This window comes from Phalacrocorax carbo, chromosome 1, assembly GCF_963921805.1.
Source record: "Phalacrocorax carbo chromosome 1, bPhaCar2.1, whole genome shotgun sequence".
NCBI classification, from domain to species: Eukaryota; Metazoa; Chordata; class Aves; order Suliformes; family Phalacrocoracidae; genus Phalacrocorax; species Phalacrocorax carbo.
Window position 1 is genome coordinate 210,225,090 of NC_087513.1, and position 9,412 is coordinate 210,234,501.

Consider the following 9,412-nt stretch of genomic DNA (forward strand, 5'->3'; position numbering starts at 1 on the left):
AGGAGGCAGAGCAGAACCGGGTGAAAAAGCCAGGCTGCAGTCTGCTGCCAAACTCATGGCATGAAGATGAAGGGCAGATGATGGGAAAGGGACTAGGAATGGCCTCCAGAAGAGTGGAAGAGGAGATTGTAGCAGGTGGGTTTTTAACAGTTGTTTCCATTGTTCGATCACCGGATGTGATTTTTGATGACCAGCATGATGAACCTGCTCAGTTGTGACCCGTCTCCGCCACAGACTGACCCGACACCATCCCAGATCTGCTCTCAGTAGCCCTCTCTCCCAGGCCGAATGCTGTTTTGCGATGAGAAGGGCTGTGCTTGGCTTCAGAGGTATGCCTTGTCAGGGCAAGTGATAACTTAAATCCCCTTTGTGCTCCCTTGTGATCTGTCATGAATCAGGGTCATTGTATCCCAGTGCTTGCATTTCATATGGGTTCAAAGAAAAAGTAGAAAGCGTTTTCCTTTTTCTGCTTTTACTGACAGATTATTTTTGTAAATCCCAGCTTTGCAAACCTCACTGCTCAGACAGTTGGATTTCTTCATTCACCTTGAAAGCATTGCAGCTCAAAGTATATCTTCCACAACACTGGTATAATGGCCTTACCACCTCATGGAAGGTTCCCAGCATGGGGAAGGAAGGAAGAAGTGGCCATGGACTCTGTGGGTAGGGACCACTGATGGAGAAGGGCTTTCCCTGTTGTCATATCAAACTCCCAGCTCCTGCCTCTGCCTTACTATGAAGCATCACCTACAAATGGAGGCATCTCAGCATCTCTCACCTGAACTGAGAAATTTTTGAATCAGGTACTGTCTTTACACTTTGGATCATAATGTAATGCTGTACAATCATACCACTAGAGACCCAAGGTTAGATCTTGTTTGGGCAATTTCATATTTGAAGGCAGCGATGCTGCTTTCTCGTCTCATAAAGCTGCAGAGGCTGGCTAGGGGCATCCATGCAGGTAACCCCCTTTGTCATGCCCATTATCTCCAGCTACAGTGAGAGGGCTGGATTAGTGCAGAGTGTGGTAAGTGCAGTACAACCTGTCAGATAGACCCTGCCACACGACTGTCATACTGGGCATGAAAGCGTATGTGAGCTGACAAGACAATCTTGTTTCTGCACTGGGGTTTTGGGTATTTGTGGGGTTTAGAGTGACTGGGGCTCCATGGTGCTCAGGGGTGATAATCCTCAGGGTGATGTGGATGCCCAGAAGATGTCTGGATGCCCTGGAAGGAACTGCATGTGACATGAGCTGTTGTGATTTTTTTTTTATGGCTCAGAGCAGTCAAGGTCACAGACATTGTGATACAGAGTTCAGGACCCCAACCTTTTTTGACATGTAGGCTGACCGTGCGCTAAGACCTGAGGCAGGAACTATCTCCTTTCTCCATTTGATTCATACTGGTCTTAGTGACCTTTTTTTAATGTTTTTTGCCAGCAGCTCAAGGTGCTGTGTCACGTGAAATATTTCCTAATCAGGCTAACCAGGTTTTTCTTTGTTATAGTATGCTCTTGCCTTTCCCCATTTTGGCAATGAGGTAAGGCTATCATTTTTGCTTTGCAATTGGTCTATATGCACACATCTTCACTGTTCTCATCTTGCTTCCAAGAACTGAGCCCTGTAAGGGCACTTGGAGCTGGTGGCTTATGCAGGATGTCCCTGAGCAAAGGGTCTATGTGGGACTGAGCACGCTTGTGACACTGTCAGCCACCTTTGGGAAGACCAGTAACTCAAAGGCAGACTCGCTTGCCCTCCACTGCCATTTCTCAGTAGAGGTTTGGGTTTGTCCCAAGAGCAAGTACGTAGTGAAGTCAGGTCTCCTTCTCTGGTCTGGAGTGGCAAGGGTAATAGGGCCATATCCAGACTTGCAAGCTGGGGCAGAGGAAGTCTGGCTGCTGCGTACAATGCTAGGGAGGTGGCCCATGGCTGAGTACAGGAGATGCAGGTGAGCTCATGATTTCTCCTCCAGACGGTCAGTGCCAGGGGACCCACCTTGGTGGGGGCCTCACAGTCTGCCCTTGCAGGAAGGCTGCTCATTACTGGTATACCTGACCAAGAGGATGGTACAGTGGTCCTCCTCCATTGTTTTCCTGGTAAGAATTGATGTTGTTTTCACAAGGACAGAAATCAAGCTTGGCCAACAAAGCTGTGTGGGGCCTCACTACTGAGGATTCTCTGAAGCACCTCCTGCTCGAGGCAGTGGTGCCACTTCTCTTTCCCACCCCACTGCCTTTGGCCCCATGGGATTGCTCCTTCGGTTTTTGACTACGTAACCTATCAAACCTGCAGTGTCCTTGCAGACATGGGTTTTGCCAGTGGTCTGCCTGAATGGTATTCTGCACATCCCACATCCTCTCCTCTGACCACACACAAAAGAAGTGCCCTTTGAATCCAGTGTGCCCCAAAGGTGATGAACCATGGACTTGCAGTGGTGGCACCATCCTCTATGTTAGGAGGCTGAGCATCATGCAGCTATGAGGAGGTGCTTTGTGGGGTCTGTGGGGTGAGGATGTGGGGTGCAGGCTGCGATCTGGCATTGTCTGTCTGTGTTGAGGCTCTCAGCAGGGGCTGCCCATATAAGGGTGACTGCTGGTGACACTTGCCTTGGTGGCCCGGCTGGAGTGCATGCAGAAGACAGGCACATATGGATCCAAGAGCCAATTGGTGAAAATGGCCAGGGAATTCAATCTTGAAGTTGTTGCCATGGGCGTGGTATCAGGACAACTTCAGGTTCATCCTACATCTTTCTCCAGGTACTGAATGTACCATCTGAGACATCCTGAGTGTTTGATTATAGAAATAATCTTTCTTCATGCCATTTTGGTTTTTGCTTTTTAGCCTTTGAGAGAAAAATACCTCTATTAGATTACAGAAATGAGTGTCTGTATGTGTGCAGATGGATATGATCCACTGTGAAAACTTATTCAGGAAGATTTGGTAATAGAAAAGCTTTGCTTTCTATTTTAGATTGACAGAGATATTACGGATGGGTGAACAGTTCCAGAGCTGGTCAGCATCGGGGTGGAACGGCCAAGGAAAACACAGGGTTAACTGGGTGAGAGTATGGCTTGGAGTGGTATGTCCTGCACAGGACCAGGGTGAAGTCAAGCATTTTCTTTAAAATATGGCTTAAAGCTGTGACCCCAACCACTGGCAGTTATTGAGCGGTGTTTGGTCTTTTCCCTGAAATGATGGATGTTGGGACCTCACTGCTGTGTCCTTGCTCCTGTCAACCTCCTTGAATTTCCTCTTCTTGCTGGAAAAATTGTTCTCCTCTTCTGGATGTTACAGGAGGTGGATGGCTCCACCACCCAAATCCCTAAGCAAGCTCTGATCTCCAGTAAAAGAGTGGGCAGTGGGGGAGGTAGAAGCAAAGGCTTATTTTTGCAGAGTGCCACTTTAGGTGGTGTATTTTAGAGGGATAAGGTCTGTTGCTCTGCCAAATACAAACTTAAATGTACACCCCCGCCTCGCAAAATGGTATTTGTATTTTTTTTTCTTTAAAATTACCATAGTCTCCATCTGGTAGCATCCTGCAGGACTGAGCTGTATGTATTTGTGTGGAAGCTGGGATCAGAACGCAGAGTACAGCCTCTACTTGCACGTCCCGTTTTGGGGTTTTGTTTTCTGTTTACATGGTAGAAATAAATGAATTCATGCCATCTGCCCCCACTTCCAAACAAAACACATCTGTGTGAGACAGCAGCAGGGGGATGTGCGGGGCCGCTGAGGTTTCCAGCACAGATGCAGTGTTGTAAGCATGCTGCATCCCTGCACATCCCTGGGAGAGCAGCCAGGGTGCTCTGCGCTTCCAAAGAGGTGCCAAATGATGGATGTGGGAGCCAAACTGCGGGCACCAAGTTTGGAAAAACTTGCAGGAATCTTGGCACTCGCCTCCTAGCTTTGCCTGGATATAAACAGCAGTTTTTGTCAGAAATCTGCCTACAGATTCCCCCTCTTCATTTTCTCTCCTGACTGTGTCTCCAGATGAAAGCTTTAGTGCTACACAGTATTACAGGTTGTTTTTAATTCCAAATACTGGCCTCCCTAACATACAGTACTTACATAAATAATGTATACATGGCTTTGGATGGTTATAAAATTAGGTGGGTCATACCTTCCTTCTTGTATAACACTTTTCCTCCTAAAAAATCAAGTGCGATTTTCTTTGAGAAGGTCTCCAGTCCTAGCAAAAGGAAAGAAGACCAGATCGCTGAATGCCTGTACCACTAAGTCTCTTCGAGGCTTCCTGAAACATAACACTACAGTTATTTTTGAGTTTTGCATAAGAAAGAAGGAGAGTCAATACCCCTGTGTGCAGTTTAAGATCTGGCACTGGAGCATTTCCTCTCGTTTTCAACTCTATATTAATCTTTCCTGCTCCCTGCTGCACTCAATGTGTTTCTGCTGTGGTGGTGTTCACATAACCTGTTCGGCAGCCACAGGAGTTCTCGTAGCTCAGACTGCATTGGCACTTAGGCCTGATGAAACATCAACCACTGCATCTGACTTAATGAAGCACATTGAACAGAGGAGGGCTGGGGGAAAGCTGTTTGCCAAGTTTGTGGGAAGTGGTTCTAGGCTATATCCAAGCTGTGGATGCCCAAGAGCACTTCCCTGTTTCAAGGTCCTGGGATGGTCTCCAGACTGCAAGTCAGGCCAAGCCCCAGGGATGCCATATCCCTTTTCTTTCTTTGGAAGAAAACCCTAGTGGATGGAGGGAGCAGGAGATGCTCTGGTCTGTCCTCAGTCTTAGGGGAAACTAGGTATGTGGCTCCATGGTTTTGTCAGAGACTTTGTGTCTTCTGTAGGCCTAAGCCATGTGCATTATAGGAACAGAGAATGCTATAGGGCAAAAGGAGAAGAGCAGTTCATGGGTTAGTGGCTGGTGAGCTGAATGCAGGACCCAGCATGGGTACGGTGAGGGCTTAGGGCTGCTCTCCAGCTCACTTTCCTGAAGGTAAATTGGAAAGAAAATTCCCAGGTGCATTGTGAGATGCCCAAAGACTGCAGCTATATAAGGTAGGCCAATGTGCTTTTGGGTAACTTAGTGCAGAAAAACCAGGAAATAAAGATAAGGATTTTCTTTCCTTTGTGCATCTCAGAGCCCTTTAGAGGCTTTAAGGCTCTGATTTATACAAGAAACATCCATGAACCTAATAAAGGCATGTTTTTGATAGGAATGGACTCATTAAACAGAAGAACAGCTCACAATGATTTCAGTCAAATCCTTACTAACTCAAATTAATATAACCCACTGCTTAGCAAAAAAATAAGAACGCTAAATTGTTTTTAAATGGCTTTAATGTAAACCGTTGCACTTCTCATGGGGAGATAAGCCTCAAGGCCAGGCTTTTCAGAGAAGTTGATCTCTAAGCAAGCTGGTTTTGGGGTGGCAGCAGGAGATACTCAGTGCCTTTGAAAATGGGTTCCTAATTAGCCTCTTTTTGCAGAATCACAGAAAAACAGGTCTGGAAAAGATCTTCAGAACTGCTCTGGTTCTACCATTAACAAATATGTATACATAGATGATGACCATATACATAGATACACATGCACACATGTATAAATCACTGCCATGTTTTGTGCCTTTGAGGACCATTTAACTGAAAAAAAATGCTTCCTCAGAGAGGGAAATGATTCAAGTGGATGTGCACTCAAGGGGAAATGTTTGCATTAAAGCCAATCATAGAATCATAGAATCATAGGATGACCTGAATTGGAAGGGACCCACAAGGATCATCAAATCCAGCTCCTGTCCCTGCACAGGACACCCCAAATTCACACCGTGTCTCTGAGGGCCGTGTCCAAGTGCTTCTTGAATATCGCCAGACTTGGTGCCGTGATGCCTCCCTGGGGAGCCTGTTCCAGGGCTCCACCACCCTCTGGGGGAAGAACCTTTTCCTAACACCCAGCCTAACCCTCCCCTGGCACATCTCCCTGCCATCCCCTCGGGTCCTGGCGTTGGTCACCAGAGAGAAGAGATCAGCACCTGCCCCTCCTCCTCCCCTTGGGAGGGAGCTGCAGAGCGCCATGAGGGCCGCCCTCGGCCTCCTCTGCTCCAGGCTGAACAAACCAAGGGACTTCAGCTGCTCCTCGTAGGGTTTCTCCTCTAAACCCTTCACCAACTCTGTGGCCTCCTCTGGACACTCTCCAGTAGCTTTATACCCTTAATGTCCTGTGGTGCCCAACACTGCCCACAGCACTCGGGGTGAGGCCGCCCCAGCGCGGGGCAGAGCGGGACAATCCCCTGCCTTGCCCGGCTGCGATGCAGGGCTCGATGCCCCCCAGGGCACGGCTGGCCCTCTCGGCTGCCAGGGCACACTGTTGGCTCATGTTCCACTTGCCATCGACCAGAGCCCCCAGGTCCCTCTCTGCAGAGCTGCTCTCCGGCCTCTCGTTCCCCAGCCTGTCTGTACATCCAGGGTTGCTGTGCCCCAGGTGCAAAATCTGGCACTTGCCCCTCTTAAACTTCATATGGCTGGTGGTTGCCCGGCTCTCCAGTCTGTCCAGATCCCTCTGCAGGGCCTCTCTGCCCTCAAGAGTGTCAACAGCACTTCCCAATTTTGTGTTATCAGCAAGCTTAATTAGTATTCCTTCCAGTCCTGCATCCAAGTCATTAACAAAGAGATTAAAGAGTACCTGCCCCAAGATGGATCCCTGTGGAATCCCACTAGTGACGGCCACCAGCCTGATGTAACCCCATTTACTATAGCCCTTTGAGCCCGACCCATCAGCAATTGCTCACCCCCTGCATTGCCTGTTTATCCAGCTGTGTGCTGGGCATTTTGCCCAGGAGGATACTGTGAGAATCAGTATGGAAAGCTTTACTGAAATCCAAAAAGATCACATTGACTGGCTTTCCTTGGTCAACTAGGTGGGTAACCTTGTCATAGAAAGAAATTAGGTTTGTTAAGCAGGACTCATGAAGCTGTGCTGGCTGGGACCAAACACTCTGTTTTCTTTCAGGTGTTTTTCAATAACTCCCAGAATAATCTTCTCCATAATTTTGCCAGGCACAGAAGTCAGATTGACGGGCCTGTAGTTACCAGGGTCATCCAGTTCAGAGGTTCAGATTTTTAACCCAGAGCTATTTATTTACTCAGTCTTTTACTTTTTTAATATGATCCATTGCCTGTTACCAGAGTTATTTGTGCATGGACTGTGCATAATCTGGGATTTGAGAAACTACATATCAATGCTTGAAAATTGGAATCATGCCGTGTAAAAATACTTACAACTAGAAAATGGTCATGAAGAAAGCAAAATCTGTTGAAAGGGAAAGCATTTGGATCTGGCCTGTCTATCCTGCAAGATGTCTTGGGCTTTATTCAACACTTATTGTTACATTATTGTATGGCAGGGGGAAGAGGCTTACAACATCAAGACTGTTCATCAGCTGTGGGCACTTTCTAAGCTTGGTCTAGAATAGGGACCAAGATTTGGAGATGTCTGGGGAGATTAAGAGATGGGGCAATGGCTGAGAGGCATAGGGTCCCAGAAAGAAAGAGGTGGGGCTGAGTATCATCATCAGGGTACCTTGTCTGTCTCCATTTTCATCCCACCATCCCATCTGGTGAAGTTCTTTTCATTCTTTTCCAAAAGAGTATGAGCAGTTTTCCTTAAGGAAAAAAAAACCCACCTGACTCCCATTGAAACACCATGGCTTGGCTTTGCATATTTATCAGTCTACTATTTCATGTGCCAGTTATCCTGAGCCTTTCATGTTTGGATGTCAATGGCAGTCAGGAATGAGTTCTTTATTCAGCTCCCTGTGTTCCCTTCGCTGTGGGTATAGCAGCAGCGTTGCAGCAAGTCAGTCATGTTCAGCCAGCCTTTCTCATATATTTTCCAGGGTAGTCCCTCCAGTTACCCTGACATGGAAATGGGGCGTGATGGCTCCAGGGATACTGGTGATCACCTGTGGTAAGTTTGGCCGGGTACAAACAACTGGCAACACTCTTCTTGTTATGAAAAAAAGGTACCTATAGCCAATCTGTGTCACCGCTGTCTCCAGCTCTGCATCACCCAGTTCTGACCCATAGGTTTTCACTTTTTTAAATCAGGGCCTTTGTGCAGATACTGATACTGTAAGTTGGCACTTATAAGAATCCTCTAAAACTCAATTTGCAGTTTTAGAAAGTAGGCATTCTTTATTGTGGTGCCAGGTGCTCAGGATCACTCCACTTAGCCTGTGCACTGCGTTGCTCTACTACAGGGGTTAGATACAATCAAAATACACATATTAATTAGATTTCTAGGAAGTAATTACCATATTAATATTCTTGGAACTCATTAGTATATGCAAATGTCCTTAACGCATGTGCATTCTTGTTCCTTGGTGGTCTTCCAGGGTCCTCTGGTGGTCATCGATAGTCTTCCTCACCTGGTCCACTGGTTGAATTCAGTATTTGGGCACACTCAGTTTATTTTTGGCTGGGTTAAACAATTCTTACTGATATCACATGGGACACGGAGTCCCATGGAGAGAACAAGGGGGAATGGACACAAGTTGCTCTCGGGGAGATTCTGACTGGACACGAGAGAGAAATTTTTCACACTGAGGACAGTCAACCACTGGAATAATCTCCCTAGGAAAGTGATTGACTCAGCCATGTTGGAGACTTTTAAGAGTTGTCTGGACAGGGTGCTGGGCCATCTTGTCTAGACTGTGCTCTTCCTAGAAAGGTTGGACTAGATGATCCCTGAGGTCCCTTCCAACCTGGGATTCTGTGATTCTGTGATTATTTCAGGTTTTAAAGAGAGACAATAAATGGAAACTCTCCATCATAAGCAAGAGCAGTGTCTCATTTGACAGCACTTTGCATCCAAATCAAATTTCCAAATGGAAGTTATTCTAGCACATGTCCCTTATTTATTCTACTCAAGGATACGGTGTCTTCAGTCTCCCTTCTATATAATCACATATCAAGTTCTAAGGCTATCTTATTTGTAAAGTATTCCAAGTGTTTCAAGCTCAGCTATGTTGCTCCAATTAGAGGAGGCCATATGTTCTTTTGAAGCTGGCATCAGGTATTAATACATCCTGAAAAAGTATTTTCTCTAAATGAACCAGACACTGTACTCCTCCATGCTGGTGGTTTGCAATTAAGGTTGCTGTAATCTGCTCTCTTGCCCACCAAATATCAATCCAAACACATATGAAGCCTGTTGTCCCCTATTGCAAAGGCACAAGGAAAGGGAAAGTAGAGAGGCTCCATGCAGAGGCAAAGTCAGGCCACCAAAGGGGCTCTCACTTTCTCCATGAATGCTTTTAGGAGAGGACAGGCCTGTCTCTGAGTGAAATGAGGCAGTGAGGAAAGCCTCATGAATACCAGCTGTTGGAGTTTGGGTATAAACAGCTTGTGTTTTGCAAGTAGGAAGATGGCCAAGCTGGTTCCTTCAGAG